Source organism: Myxine glutinosa, chromosome 13, assembly GCF_964187855.1.
Source record: "Myxine glutinosa chromosome 13, kmMyxGlut1.1, whole genome shotgun sequence".
Lineage (NCBI taxonomy): Eukaryota > Metazoa > Chordata > Myxini > Myxiniformes > Myxinidae > Myxine > Myxine glutinosa.
Genome location: NC_136273.1, coordinates 49848406 through 49865341, shown reverse-complemented (window position 1 = coordinate 49865341; position 16936 = coordinate 49848406). Strand labels below are relative to the sequence as shown.

At 49.6% G+C, this 16936-nt stretch overlaps 1 protein-coding gene across 1 annotated transcript in view; it reads right to left on the bottom strand.

Moving 5' to 3' along the window:
* The window catches only part of LOC137438926 (lys-63-specific deubiquitinase BRCC36-like), a 67877-nt gene that overhangs the window by 42683 nt on the left and 8258 nt on the right, over positions 1–16936 (bottom strand). The gene's annotated exons all lie outside the window — the stretch shown is intronic.

Sequence of the window (16936 nt, the reverse complement as noted above, 5' to 3'; positions counted from 1 at the left end):
CACCCCATAATCTATTGTGCATTTGCCCCCACTCATGGGAAGGGTGGCAGGGATGCCACCCTTACCCACCGTCATACGGCGCGAGTGGGACCTTGTGGGACCACCTCGTATGCGAGTCGTTGCCCGCCTGCCGGACCCCGTGCGTCGCCCCTTGCGGGGTCAGCGCGGGGCCGAACCGGCCGGGCCCCCACAGTACATTACCCCCAAGGGGCTCTCTTGCCTCCCCTGTCCCTCTAAAAACTACCCCTGTTGGTGTCGATGCATGGGTCACACTTCCGCAACCCGCTACCCATTCCATACCACCACAACCTTGCTCACTCACACCTCGCATCTCTCCCATCACCGGACCCTCTCGCTCGCACCCTCGTTCCATACCCTCCGGACCAGCCATACACCTCACTCTTGGCCTCTCATGAACATCCGGGTCTATCTCGACCCCCAAGCTCATTAAATCACCTGGCGCATCATACGCACGACCATATTGGTCACCACTTACACCGGGTCCTCTTCCTCTTCGCTTCTCCTCCATCACCTGCGAATCCCTCATCCGGTTAATGAGCACATCATCACGATCCGAACACAGACTTTGGACCAATTCTTTTACTTCCTCCTTTATCTCTTTCTTATCCTCTCTCCGTCGCTTCTTAATTTCGCTCACCCCTTTTTCACTTCTTCTAATTTCTGCTTCACCTCCTTCATCTCCTCGTGCGCCCCCTTAAGTTCTTCCTCTAACTCCACCTTATTTTTTTCTATGTGCTCCCGCACCTCCCGCTCTTTAACCTCCATCACCTCTACCACCTTGTTCATTTTCCTCGTCAGGTCCTCATGTACCGTCTGACACTCTTTTTTAATTACCCCTACATCCTTTTTCATCTCCTTCTGTGTCGATTTTAAACCCTCTATTACCGCTGTGTTCTTCTTTACCTGCTCCCCCAACTCCTTTTGTCCCACTGTCAGTTGTTCTACTCCCAGCGTCAACTCCTCTATACCACCTTGCAATTTTACAGTCCCCTTTCTCACCTCCTTCTCCATGCGCTCCTTACAGTGCCTCACCTCCTCGCGCACTCCTCCGACCTCCTCACTCACACCTCTTCTGATCTCTTCTCCCATCACTTGCATCTCCTGCCCAGATGCCACCCTCATCTACTCCATTTCCTCCCTGTGAGCATCCAATTTAGTTTCTACCCCCATTCTGACCCCCTCTATCTGCTGCCCCATTTTTTAAACTTCCCTTTCCGCTTGGTCCCTCATGTCCCTCAATTTGCCTTCCATACTGTTTTCTAACCCCTCTAACCCCTTTTTCATCCCTTCCATTTGATTCTCTTGAGCGGCCATTCTGTTTTCTACCCCCGTTAACCCATTCTTTACCTCTTTTATCCCATTGTCTAACGCCTCACCGGTACCCCTCGCTTCGTCCCTCATTACCCCCATTTGGCCCTCCAATCGCTCACCCTGAGCATCCATCCGGTTCCCCATTACCCCCATTTGGCCCTCCAATCGCTCACCCTGAGCATCCATCCGGTTCCCCATTACCCCCAATTGCTCACTCTGCAGTTTGAGGGACGCCTGCATTTGCGCCATAAATTGCTCCATGAGGGCCTGCATTTGGGCCATCCCTCCCACTTGTGCAGCGGGTGCGGCCGCCGTAGCTATGTGCGAGGCGCCATTTTGCGCGCCCGCAACCTCGTGCGCGAGGACGCCATTTTGCGAACCTGCCGCCCTCACTGCTTCGCTCTCCTCATGTCCCTCAATTTGGTCCTGGATCGACCCTGCCTCACTCTCCTCTACCGGAACCCAGCCGTCTTGATCTGCCATAGCGCGACTTTCAAATTTCGGGTTTTTATTTTAAAACAAAACAAATTTTGGTTACTTGTAATTTTGAGCACGTTAAGCACGCTTCGGGTCCGATCCCACTTCCCAACACCACTTGTTACGGACACGGCTTAGATGTTATGATGGGCCGAGCGGAATGGCCGCCGTGTTCGCACAGTTTACCCGATTCCACCCGACGTTGACCCAAATCGCGCTATGCTAAATCAATGAAGGAAAGGACACAACGGCTGGGATAAATGAAACGACACAAGGGGTACAGTTCTCAAGACCTCCGGAGGAGGATATAATTGGTGGTGGAAAAAAGGGGTAGATTACAAGGTAAGAGGTAAAGCACAGAAGAGATAGGCACTTAGACACAATCTTATCTATCCCAGACAGACCACAGACAAACGGAACAAGACTGACTTACACAGGGATTGATGGCAGGGAAGGACAGGCAGTCGATAGCACAAGGTGCACCTTGGCTCAGGGACAGGATAAAGCACGGTCCAGTAGATGCAGGGAGGTATTGCAGCGCTCGGAGGTGGCGTCTCTCTTGCTTCAAGCTCAGCGCGCATCTGACGTCACCTCCCTCTTCCTGCGCATGCTCAGCGGGGAGTGACACGCCCTCGGCTCGTTGGCTCCGCCCCAGATGGGATCGGTCCGCCGCTTCTATTGGGTGCGGGGGGTTACCGGGCTCCGCCCTTGACAAGAAGCTGACAGCGAGCCCCTACGTGGTAACCCCGTCGAGCACATGCTCGATGGCGGCTCGTTGGAAAGGCTTGGTGCCCTTTCAACACCCCCTACCAACCAAGCCGGAGTGAGGATGCACACTCCCCGCGCCGCCGCCGCTGTTGTTGTTGTTGTTGTTGTACCATGAGGAAGAGCTGTGGGGAGGTATTGGGAGGTCCTAAACTTCCTAACGGTGCCATACAATCACATTCTGGTGCAACGAAGAGTCAGAATTAATGGAAACGAGTCCTTAACTGACATATACTAAGAATAACTAGCAAGATGTCCTATAGTTGTCTACGTGAGATGCGGTGGACCTGGATGCGACATTTAATGGGGGAAATAGGGGGAGGTCGGGTCTACAGAGTGTTGTTTACAGAAAATGGGACTAGGGAATGGGGGATTGGGGATAGTTGGGAAGGATGAGGAAATAGGGGAATATTTACAAGCGGATATGGATGGATGTAAATCCCATATCCGCAACAATATATATATATATATTGTTACGGGACCGCGGCGAGCATGTTGATTGGCCGAGCGGATGGCCGCCGTGCCCGAACAGTTACCCCGACTCACCCAATTCCTGATCGTTGGCCAAAATCGCACCACAGATATTCAATGGGGAAAACACTAAGACGAAGGATGTGAAGAAGAAAGAAAGGCAAAGGGTAAGAAATACAAATATGATTTATTTACTATTTACACAATTGAAAGAAACCAAGGAGAAGGAAAGATAATAAAATAAAAACAGAAGAGGCAAGGCGACACAGGGAAACTTAGCTTATCTATGGCAGGCTTAACTTATTCCCCAGGACAAGACACACAGAACAAACTCACGTACACAGAAGGATGGAATGGCAGGAATCAAGGACTGGAAGGAGAGAGGAAGGTTCAGCTGGGGCAGATGGCTGGACGGACGAGGAGGTGGGATCACAAGGCTGGAAGGTTCAGCTGGACGCAGGAGAACGGCCGGGCCGGGAGTGAGCAGCCGCCAACTCTTCACACTTTCGTTCGCACGGCGGCGTTGCTTCGCTGCCGCGGGTCGAACCGCCGTTAAAGCTCACTCCACCCAGCTGCGGTGGACTCGGCTGCGGTTGGTTCCTTACTCATCTGCTGTGGAGGCTTCCTCGGTTATCTGCTCCAACTGGACTCACAGCTCCTCCTCAACTGGACTGGACTCCACTGGGCTCCAGTGGACTGCTTCGAAGGACTCTCTTTAGGACTCGGGGCGACGGGTTATATATAACCACGCCCATGGAACTTTCGCGAACCTCCTCAAACGCTTCGCTGCCGCCCTCTCAGGCCAAACCCCTCATCCTTGGTTGGTTGATCGGGGGCTGGCTCACTCCTCCTTCTCATGACGAGGTGGAGACACGCCTTTCTTCTCCGAGCCGACCACGCCGTAATGGCGGCAATGCAGTTGGCAATAGAGGCATTGAGGGAATTGCAGTTGGCAATGGACTATAGGGGAATGCAGTTGGCAATGGACTATAGGGGAATGTGAAGGGAATCTACTCTTATTTCACTTGGTGCAATGGAGTATTTAAATTAATGGAAGACACAGCCTTACACTAAAAAAACCACTAATACACTAATACACATAATAAGGAAATAACTGTCAACAAAGATATATGGTGTCCTGCGTGTAGGTTTTATGGAACTAACTACGGGAACGCCCTTTGACCTTTATACAACAACAAATGGAGGAAGGAGGGTGATATTTTACCATACATTACCTTTTACAACACATTTTACCACACAAAAAAAAAACACCACATTCTCATATCCACAACAATATATATATATATATATATATATATATATATATATATCTATATATATATCTATATATATATTGTTGCCGACGCGGCTTTAGATGTTATATTGACCGAGCGGTGGTGTATTTAACCGCGTCCGAACAGTTACTCCCCGATTAGAACCCGATTCCACCCGACGTTGACCAGATCGCCCCACAGATATTCAATCGGGAAACCTCTAAAGCGACCGAAAGAGAATGAAAAAGAAGAAGAAGAATACGGAGGAAGAACAGATTTATTATACACACACAAGCAATGGATGGAAGAAGCAGTAACACAGCGAATCGTTAACTTACACTATTCATTTTTACTTAACCCCAAGACAACGAGCAGGACAGGACGTTCACACTTACACAGGGGATAATGCAGGCAGGTAGGGCTTGAGGTGGATTGCTTGAGAGGGAGGCAAAGTCGGGAGGCAGCAGCTCGCAATTCCTCGCGGTTTTGGCGGGAAAACCCTCCGTCGCGTATCCGCTGCGGTAGACGTCACGCGCTGGTTCGGCACACCTGCTCCTCTTCTTGTGGTGGAGCCGTCTCCCTCCTTTCAGCGCGTCTCTCCAAAGCTGGTTTCCTTGCCGAGTACCTCTCCTCTTTGGCTTGGAGCGTTTCGCATCTCACCGCTCCTCTTGGTGCAGCCTCTTTGCTCATCTCCCAGGTCATCTCTTAAAGCAGTCCCTTACAGTCGCTTTTATCACCTCGGGCGAAATCAAGCCGCCGGCTCCGAGGGCACGCCTACCGGGTCGCTCACCGCGGTGCTGATTGGCTGTTAGGGCTGGTTCACTCCTTCCCTCTTATGACGAGGTGGAGACATGCCTTTCTTCTCCGACTCAAAGCACATGGGCAATGGCGGCCTGCGGGATTGAAAACAACTCCCCTTTTGAAAGGAACTTTGGAGAGCGGAGATGTTTGGGGAAATTGGAAGGGCCTACGCTTATTTTGTTTGATACAATGCAAAGTCATTCTAGTGGGAAACACATATTTAGCCTACATGGAATAAGGAAATACACTATTTAAAAGATATATCGTGACCTGCGTGTAAGTTTCATGGAATTAACTAGGAGGCCGGCTGCGACCATTACTTACATTAACAGGGTGTTACCATACTTTTGTAACGTTCACATTGTAACGTTTTCACATTCGTTACACTTCCTCCAAAATTGTTACACTTCTCAAAAACCGTTACACTTCTCAAATTCGTTACACACTTCTCAAAATCGTTACACTGCACCCTCCTTTCTTCAGGCCCGTCCTCGGGCCTACTAAACTTTAACTTAGTGTGACACGTAGGTGTAATTCCCTCTACAATTAACCTGACCCTGAGTGTGACAATTTTAAAACACAAATAAGTATGTCCCCCTATTGCATTGCACCCTGTCTAACAGACTCAAGCCCACAGCTAACCGAATTACGGAATTATTCTCAAACTATACATTTACGGTGGGGAGCATTATTTACAATGACGTGATTTCTCATTTACAACGCAACCCAGGACCTGTGTTTTTTTTTTTTTTTTTTTTTTTTTTTAGGGAACAAGAGAAAGAAATTCCTGTTGGGAGGGAGGAGACAGCACGCATTGCATCGATGCACCAGTACCAATACCACCAAAGCACCCAAAAGCACCAAAAACACCACAAGCACCACAAAGCACCAAAAACACCACTCGGTGCGCAGTCACCATGGTTCTTAATAAACACAACAAAACAACTGGTGGTGGTCTTCACTTTCTCTGCTGGGCCGATGTTCTTCCCGACGTCTTCTGGCTTCATGCGGCCTATTTGGACATAATAAAAAGCACAACTTGTGTTCGTTTTTATTTAGGGCCTCAGGGGCCAACTAAGGGTGGTCCACCTGTTTGGCATAGGTGCCACCTTACCGAGGTCCGCAAGCAAGATTCCCTGGCCACTATGGCCGGTCTCCAACAGAGGTGCCCTGCCCCAGAACCTGGGGTCCATCAAGTGGTACTTGGCCGCAGAACAGCGGTCCATAAAGTGGTACATCAACGCAATGCATGCTGGTTCTGGGAATCTCGGGCGCACAATGGCCACCTCACGCACGCTCCCCTCGGCACCCAATGGCGCACAGGTCATGTGGGAGACAAAAGAAAGACAATTGAGCGAGGGGTAAGGTCACAAGGGTACACCTCAATAAGGCAATGCAAGGCGAAATGCGTACGGAGGGCGAAGTGAGAAAGCTCGTCCCTACCGTACGTCACCCCCTGTCACCTACCCTACCCTTGCCCTTACCCCATATGTACAAAATCTACACATTACCAATTCGTCACTACTGTCACGTCTTCCCCATATTTCCCCTATACCAAATTCGTCACCACAATCCCTCTACTTCAAAATTTGCCATCACCAATTCATCATCAATCCTCATAAGGAGGGAGAGATGGAATTACGCACAATGTCACACCCACGTCATGATGCGTCTCACAATCCAAACATTTGCATCATAAAAAATAATCAAAACATGGCATGGTGTGGAGTACCTGTCACCTCAGGTGAGTGGATGCAGATGGTGCGAGGAGATCCTTCATCCTAACTATCCTCTAAATGACTTTAACACACTTTACACTTCCCGGGGTCTCTCCCTGCCAATCCATTGGCCAACTTACACTATGGGTTCTAAAAACCAATTCCCATTGACCAAACTGTGGTGCCTCTCAATTTGGGGTCTCACTCCCCCGATTCATCTCCCGGTGCTCTCGCACAATTTCTGGGCTGCGACGTCTAGCTCTCCCAACAGGTCTACCCACCTGCACACCTCCACCACTGTAGTTGCCACCCGAGCTTACCTAGCTCCTCACCCTAACCTATCTAACTGGGGCAGGCCAGGCCCCTCCTGGCTCTGTCACCCCACTTGGTGCCCTCTGGCACTGGGCTACCCGGGTCCGTCCTCCGGATCCTCGGGCCCCATCCACAACAACTACTACCGGCTCCCAGAGCCCACCTGCGGCCTCACCTGGCCGACATCCTTACAGTGGTGGAGTGTCCAAACCAACTACACACACTAACAGGCTACACGCCCAGCCATTTCCACAACACTAATGCACCCATCCACATACCATTCTGCATCCGCACCACAGATGCCAATATCCAACCACAATTTACCTGTACCCTCTACCTAACACTTACACTACCCGCCCCGGGTATCCGTGATGGGGGTCCACTCTTCCCCCATTCACACCTTCGCACCATCCACTCCACTCCACAATTTCCACCATTCTCACTCCACGACCATCCATTCCAATACTCCAGATATTCCACACTACCATTTATTCCACACAGCCACATACACCTGTTGTTGCACACCTGTGCCCTCACACCTGGTGCCACCTGCACCCTCCTTTCTTCCTGGACCATTTGGTCAACACAACACGCAATCACCACTACTCCCTCATACACGGCTCCACACACCTGTTCAGTTGCACACCTGTGCAATCACACCTGTTCCATTCTCACCTGTTCAATCCTCACACACACGGCATCATCTCAGCTAACTACTCCCCTCTGAAACTTGCGCTTCCCAGTCGTCCCTTTAAACTATTGCGCTCCCACGTCATTATAATCCACACTAATCTACCTGCGTCCCCACTACAGGTATCAGTCACTAACTAAACAACGTTACCTAATGTCATCTTCGCTAGATCCCTACAATTATCCAAGCCCTCCCTGGCTCGGTTGTCATAGCCACCCCATAAACTATTGCGCATTTGCCCCCACGTCTGTGAGGGATGGTGGATTTGCCATCCCTCCACATCGGGGGTCTCTCACTATCAATTTTGCTCGTCCAAATTCCAACCAATTCAAAAATTTTCCATTTACTGCCAATTCTATTCACTTTTCTAAATTTCGGATCAAAACACTATCACTATCACGATCACCATCATCACAGTCCGCTATATCCTAGCCTCGGTGCGTCATGACATCATTAAACTCGGCTTCGTAAAGCCGAGCAATGAATTTGGGTGGTTTGGTTGCCTGCAGGTTGAATCCGTCCGGCTTTCGGTTCAAGGGAGGTGGTTTGGTTGGACCGAGGCTCCACGCACCATCTCGGCGCGGCACCTTGCGGTCCCGGGCTCGATGGCTCAATCTCCCCCGGTCGGAACCCCGTCCCCACGAGGGGGCACCGTTCCGCCTCCTCCCACTCGCCCTTGAACCGGACCGGTCGCCTCGCCCGACAAAGCCCGGACTCGACCGTGCGGGGCGGGGCCAAGCCCGAATCGGCAACGACGCTTCGAAGAGAAGCGACGCAGCATCGACCCGCGCCGGGCCTCGCACCCAACAAAGCACCCCTCGCACCGAGTGCTCGCATCGGCTATCCGTCGCTCTAACCACTAACCCGGTTACCATCGATGCTTTACTTGCATGCTTACAAGCATACGCTACCCCTTTCACCCTCACAAAACCTGGCGTTCCAACGCCGTCCGTACATTCCACCAACGCTCTCCCTGTTACACACCACACCTCTTGCGCACACTTCGGTCCACACCTCTCCTCCGTTACGTCCTCCGTAACACTCACCATGGGCGTGCACTCCGTATTGCTCTCACTCCCTGTGTCACACCCCGTACACACCGACGTGCATTCTCGCTCGCACTCGGTTTCACTCCCACACTTTATAGCACACCCACTCGCCGACGCACACTTTTTTCTCCCACGCGTGCCATTTCCACTCACACGGGACCCTTCACCAACGCCCGGGTGCCATATCGATCCCAATCGCGCGACAATTCTTTTGTCGCCAAACATCCTCTTACAAAATCTCCCCGCACAATACACAACAGCACGACTCACCTGGGGGATCCTTTTCTCCACGCGAACCTGCAAACTTCCATTCGGGTTAAGCACAGCATCGTGATGTGAGCAGGGACTTTGTACATAATCCATTTCTCCCTGCAATTCCCGGGCTACCTTCGTCATCTCTTCAATTTTAATTCCCAGCACTGCTTATGTTGTTTTATTGCTGTTGTTGTTTATTATGAAGTTGTATGAATGTTGTTTATGAAGAGCTGCTAACGACATACAGGTGTGTACATGTGGACAATTCTTATTATTTCTTTATTGATTGAAGAAACATTGTTTCGAAAAGAATTCATCAAAATAAGTGCACAACTTCTTTTGGCAGTCGCTACACCATGTTGGGATCTTCTGCCCAAAACACTTCTTCAGCCATTGTCAGTTCTACGTGGCGGCCTGTAGGGTTGGCAGATCCAGCAGCCTCCGCATTCTTGCCCAGGACGAGGAAACAAAGAAGAAGCGCCGTTTCCTCTGCAATGCTGTTTATGAAGAGGTGCTAAGGAGATAAAGGTGTGTACAATGTACATGTAGACAATTTTTATTATTATTTATTTATTGAAGAAAAATTGTTTCGAAACGAATTCATCAAAAAAAGTGCACAACTTCTTTTGCCAGTCGTACACCATGTTAGGATCTCCTGGAGAAGTGCCGTTTCCTCAGCAATGTTGTTTATGAAGAGCTGCTAACGACATACAGGTGTGTACATGTGGACAATTCTTATTATTTATTTATTGATTGAAGAAAAATTGTTACGAAAAGATTTCATCAAAATAAGTGCACAACTTCTTTTGGCAGTCGCTACACCATGTTGGGATCTTCTGCCCAAGAGACTTCTTCAGCCATTGCCAGTTCTACGTGGCGACCTGTAGGGTTGGCAGATCCAGCAGCCTCCGCATTCTTGCCCAGGACGAGGAAACAAAGAAGAAGCGCCGTTTCCTCTGCAATGTTGTTTATGAAGTGGTGCTAACGACATAAAGGTGTGTACAATGTACATGTAGACAATTTTTATTATTCTTTGTTTGGGAGGGAGATGGGAGGGTGATGGGGCAGGGTGATGGGGCAGGGTGATGGGAGGGTGATGGCAGGGTGATGGGAGGGTGATGGGAGGGTGATGGCAGGGTGATGGGAGGGTGATGGCAGAGGGTGATGGGAGGGTGATGGCAGAGGGTGATGGCAGAGGGTGATGGCAGAGGGTGATGGCAGGGTGATGGGAGGGTGATGGCAGAGGGTGATGGCAGAGGGAGATGGCAGAGGGTGGTGGGAGGGAGATGGCAGGGTGATGGGAGGGTGATGGGAGGGTGATGGGAGGGTGATGGGGGGGAGATGGGAGGGTGATGGGGCAGGGTGATGGGGCAGGGTGATGGCAGGGTGATGGCAGGGTGATGGGAGGGTGATGGCAGGGTGATGGGAGGGTGATGGCAGAGGGTGATGGGAGGGTGATGGCAGAGGGTGATGGCAGAGGGTGATGGCAGAGGGTGATGGCAGGGTGATGGGAGGGTGATGGCAGAGGGTGATGGCAGAGGGTGATGGCAGAGGGTGATGGCAGAGGGTGGTGGGAGGGAGATGGCAGGGTGATGGGAGGGTGATGGGAGGGTGATGGGGGGGTGATGGGGCAGGGTGATGGGGCAGGGTGATGGCAGGGTGATGGGAGGGTGATGGCAGGGTGATGGGAGGGTGATGGCAGAGGGTGATGGCAGAGGGTGATTGCAGAGGGTGATGGCAGAGGGTGATGGCAGAGGGTGATGGCAGAGGGTGATGGCAGAGGGTGATGGCAGAGGGTGATGGCAGGGTGATGGGAGGGTGATGGCAGAGGGTTATGGCAGAGGGTGATGGCAGAGGGTGGTGGGAGGGAGATGGCAGGGTGATGGGAGGGTGATGGGAGGGTGATGGGGGGGAGATGGGAGGGTGATGGGGCAGGGTGATGGGGCAGGGTGATGGGGCAGGGTGATGGGAGGGTGATGGCAGGGTGATGGGAGGGTGATGGGAGGGTGATGGCAGAGGGTGATGGCAGTGGGTGATGGCAGGGAATTAACATTAACGAATAAAATTTGTAATGTAATAATTTGTAATAATTTGTAGTAATATAATAATAATAATAACGAATTCTGCTCTGTTTCAATTCTGTTTCAATTTGGTGATATGCTTTGCAAACCTTTTTTTTTTTAAACTATTTTAAAACTACAACAATTCGAACATGGAATACATACTGACACTGCACTTTCAGGTCTCCTACAAATCCTACCCTGTCGCCTCACCGTGGCGTAGGAGTGGCAATGGTCAATGGCATCGAATGTCATGGCTAGCAAAGACAGGGAGGTAAACTTGATTTAAATTTGGCAAAAATTTTTTTTATTTTTTTTTGGCAAGGAACGGGCACCCACGTACGGGCACGTCCTAGTCTCTTCAATTTTAATTCCCAGCACTGCTTTTTCTTTATTAACCTCGGCAACCGCTGGCTTTAATAAAACACCCTCCTCTACCTCAGCGGTCGCCGGCTTTTCCAAACCCCGTGTCGCGATTTCTACTCCCGTCATTGTACCCGTGCTTTCCTCCGCTTCGCTCAACCAGCGCTTTTTGACCCGCGTTACCTCGTCGTGCACCCCTGGGACCCTTTCGCCCACCATGCGATCCATGGTCTCCCCACATTTTTGCATGCGGTCACCCATTCTGTTCGTTATTGCTTCCATTTGGTTTAACAATCGCTCACAGTTAGCCCTCCTTTCGTCCCTCATTTGCTCACTATGAGCATCCATTTTTGCCATCAATTGGTCCATGAAGGCTTGCATTTGGGCCACCGTTGGTAGTACCAAGGGTGCGGCCGCAGCTGCCCCAACCTCGTGCGCAAGAGCGCCATTTTGTGCGTCTGAAACCTCCGCAACCACATTGCCATTTTTCTCCTCCTCCCTTTCCTCCACATACATTTCCCCGAGGTCCTGGGTCGATTCCACCCTGTCTATCTCTCCCACCGACATCCGATCGCCTTGATTGTCCATGGCGCGATCTCAAAATTCGGGTTTTGCTTTATAAAACAAAATAAATTTCGGCAGCTTGTAATTTTGAGCGCGTTAAGCACGCTTCGGGTCCGATTTCAGGTCCGATCTCCCTCCTCGACACCAATTGTTACTCTAATAGTACAATTGGTGTTCCAAAATTTGGGCCTAACAAATTTAGTCCCAGGTCCGAATCCAACTCCTCGACACCAATTGTTGCCGACGCGGCTTTAGATGTTATATTGACCGAGCGGTGGTGTATTTAACCGCGTCCGAACAGTTACTCCCCGATTAGAACCCGATTCCACCCGACGTTGACCAGATCGCCCCACAGATATTCAATCGGGAAACCTCTAAAGCAACCAAAAGAGAATGAAAAAGAAGAAGAAGAAGATTACGGAGGAAGAACAGATTTATTAACGCACAGGTTGTAAACCTGGTGCGTTATAGCGTTTGCCTGGGAATTTCTGTCTCTCCAAAAGTGAAGCTCCAACAGTGTAGACGTTTCTGTCGCTCAGATGTGTAGACAGTTTCTGTCGCTCAGATGTGTAAACATGACGTCATCAAATCTATATTTAGGCTAACCATGGGCTACCCCTTTGGCTGGTACGCGGCCGCTCGCTAGTACATAATATAGGATATATTTGTTATATGTTATGTTATAGGATATATAGGATATATGTTATATGATATAGGATATATATAGGATAGGTTATAGGATATATATGTTATAGGATAGGAATAAATGACCCAAATGACCCAGAGGACCCAAATGACCCAGAGGACCCAAATGACCCAGAGGACCCAAATGACCCAAATGACCCAAATGACCCAGAGGACCCAAATGACCCAGAGGACCCAAATGACCCAGAGGACCCAAATGACCCAGAGGACCCAAATGACCCAGAGGACCCAAATGACCCAGAGGACCCAAATGACCCAAATGACCCAGAGGACCCAAATGACCCAGAGGACCCAAATGACCCAGAGGACCCAAATGACCCAGAGGACCCAAATGACCCAGAGGACCCAAATGACCCAGAGGACCCAAATGACCCAGAGGACCCAAATGACCCAGAGGACCCAAATGACCCAGAGGACCCAAAGGACCCAAATGACCCAGAGGACCCAAATGACCCAGAGGACCCAAATGACCCAGAGGACCCAAATGACCCAGAGGACCCAGAGGACCCAAATGACCCAGAGGACCCAAATGACCCAAATGACCCAGAGGACCCAAATGACCCAGAGGACCCAAATGACCCAGAGGACCCAAATGACCCAGAGGACCCAAATGACCCAGAGGACCCAAATGACCCAGAGGACCCAAATGACCCAGAGGACCCAAATGACCCAGAGGACCCAAATGACCCAAATGACCCAGAGGACCCAAATGACCCAGAATTTCTGTCTCTCCAAAAGTGAAGCTCCAACAGTGTAGACGTTTCTGTCGCTCAGATGTGTAGACAGTTTCTGTCGCTCAGATGTGTAAACATGACGTCATCAAATCTATATTTAGGCTAACCATGGGCTACCCCTTTGGCTGGTACGCGGCCGCTCACTAGTACATAATATAGGATATATTTGTTATATGTTATGTTATAGGATATATAGGATATATGTTATATGATATAGGATATATATAGGATAGGTTATAGGATATATATGTTATAGGATAGGAATATAGGACCCAAATGACCCAGAGGACCCAAATGCCATTTTTTGTACATTTAATAAATTTTTAAGATTACAAAACTATTTGTTTTGTATTTATGGATGTTTAAATCAAAAGAAAAGTACATAATGTGAATACTAGTAGCAATTTTACAAAAACCATGGCATAATTTCAAATCTTGACCCGAGATGATAATTATGCTACATCATAATTTCCATGTGCCAACCTGGGCGGAATCCAAGTGGATTCACTTGTTATACACACACAAGCAATGGATGGAAGAAGCAGTAACACAGCGAATCGTTAACTTACACTATTCATTTTTACTTAACCCCAAGACAACGAGCAGGACAGGACGTTCACACTTACACAGGGGATAATGCAGGCAGGTAGGGCTTGAGGTGGATTGCTTGAGAGGGAGGCAAAGTCGGGAGGCAGCAGCTCGCAATTCCTCGCGGTTTTGGCGGGAAAACCCTCCGTCGCGTATCCGCTGCGGTAGACGTCACGCGCTGGTTCGGCACACCTGCTCCTCTTCTTGTGGTGGAGCCGTCTCCCTCCCTTCAGCGCGTCTCTGGTTTTCAGCGCGTCTCTGGAAAGCTGGTTTCCTTGCCGAGTACCTCTCCTCTTTGGCTTGGAGCGTTTCGCATCTCACCGCTCCTCTTGGTACAGCCTCTTTGCTCATCTCTTAAAGCAGTCCCTTACAGTCGCTTTTATCACCTCGGGCGAAATCAAGCCGCCGGCTCCGAGGGCACGCCTACCGGGTCGCTCACCGCGGTGCTGATTGGCTGTTAGGGCTGGTTCACTCCTTCCCTCTTATGACGAGGTGGAGACACGCCTTTCTTCTCCGACTCAAAGCACATGGGCAATGGCGGCCTGCGGGATTGAAAACAACTCCCCTTTTGAAAGGAACTTTGGAGAGCGGAGATGTTTGGGGAAATTGGAAGGGCCTACGCTTATTTTGTTTGATACAATGCAAAGTCAATCTAGTGGGAAACACATATTTAGCCTACATGGAATAAGGAAATACACTATTTAAAAGATATATCGTGACCTGCGTGTAAGTTTCATGGAATTAACTAGGAGGCCGGCTGCGACCATTATTTACATTAACAGGGTGTTACCATACTTTTGTAACGTTCACATTGTAACGTTTTCACATTCGTTACACTTCCTCCAAAATTGTTACACTTCTCAAAAACCGTTACACTTCTCAAATTCGTTACACACTTCTCAAAATCGTTACAATATAATATTCTCCATCATTAGTAACTCCCAACCGCAACCAGGTCGACTCCATATGATGAGTGGATACCAGAGATAACGTTACCGTGTGGCAGGCGGTGCTTATCGCTCCCAACAAGGTGCAGCAGCATCTGTATGGGACACCTTGCTGGCGGTTCTCCACTGATGATATGAAGGTCGCATAGTGACTGATATATATATATATATATATATATATATATATATATATATATATATATATATTGTTACAGACGCGGTTTTAGATGTTATATTGACCGAGCGGTGGTGTATTACCGCGTCCGAAAAGTTACTCCCCGATTAGCCCGATTCCACCCGACGTTGACCAGATCGCCCCACAGATATTCAATCGGGAAACCTCTAAAGCGACCGAAAGAGAAGGAAAAGAGAAAAAGACAGAGAACGGAGGAAGAACAGATTTATTATACACACACAAGCAAAAAGGAAGAGCGACCAAAATTATTTACAAGCAATGGATGGAAAAAGCAGTCACACAGTGCATCGTTAACTTATTCTATTCAATTTACTTAATCCCAAGACACGAGTAGGACAGGACGTTCACACTTACACAGGGGATATTGCAGGCAGGTAGGGCTTGAGGTGGATTGCTTGAGAGGGAGGCAAGGTCGGAGGTAGCAGCTCTCAATTCCTCGCGGTTTTGGCGGGAAAACCCTCCGTCGCGTATCCGCTGGCTGTAGACGTCACGCGCTGGCTCGGGCACACCTGCTCCTCTCCTCCTGGTGGAGCCGTCTCCCTCCTTTCAGCGCGTCTCTCCAAAGCTGGTTTCCTCTCCGAGTACCTCTCCTCTTTGGCTTGGAGCGTTTCGCATCTCACCGCTCTTCTTGGTGCCGCCTCTTCGCTCCTCTCCCAGGTCATCTCCCAAGTCATCTCGTAAAGCAGTCCCTTACAGTCGCTTTTATCACCTCGGGCGGAATCAAGCCGCCGGCTGCGAGGGCACGCCTACCGGGTCGCTCACCGCGGTGCTGATTGGCCATGCGACCCTCTGGCTCACTCCTCCCCTCGATGACGAGGTGGAGACACGCCTTTCTTCTCCGAGATTAGCACATGGGCAATGGCGGCCTGCGGGATTGAACACAACTCCCACCCTTTTGAAAGGAACTTTGGAGAGCGGAGATGTTTGGGGAAATTGCAAGGGCCTATGCTTATTTTGTTTGATACAATGCAAAGTCAACCTAGTGGGAAACACATATTTAGCCTACATAGAATAAGGAAATACACTATTTAAAAAGATATATCGTGACCTGCGTGTAAGTTTCATGGAATTAACTAGGAGGACGGCTGCGACCATTATTTACATTACCAGGGTGTTACCATACTTTTGTAACGTTCACATTGTAACGTTTTCACATTCGTTACACTTCCTCCAAAATTGTTACACTTCTCAAAAACCGTTACACTTCTCAAATTCGTTACACACTTCTCAAAACCGTTACAATATATATATATATATATATATATATATATATATATATATATATATATATATATATATATATATATATAATATATATATACCTCGTCTGACGTCAGCTCTCTATCTCTGCCAACGAGTGCGTCAATTCCTTGTGGCCTTTCGTGCCTTCATGTCCTGGTGTTTTTCCTCCAATGAGCGCATCGCTTGTTGGTAGCATTTTCACGCCCTCCGCACTGATTGGCCTCGCGCCTCGCGCCTTTAGTGTTATGTCATCGTGTGACATGTCATTGACGGTGGCCAATCAGTGTGGCACGTCCTTCATCTTCCCGACCCTCCAATCAGCGACCTGCTCTTACTTGCCCCTCCCCCCATCAATCACAAGTTCTCCTGGGCGTGGCTCTTGGCCTGCCTGT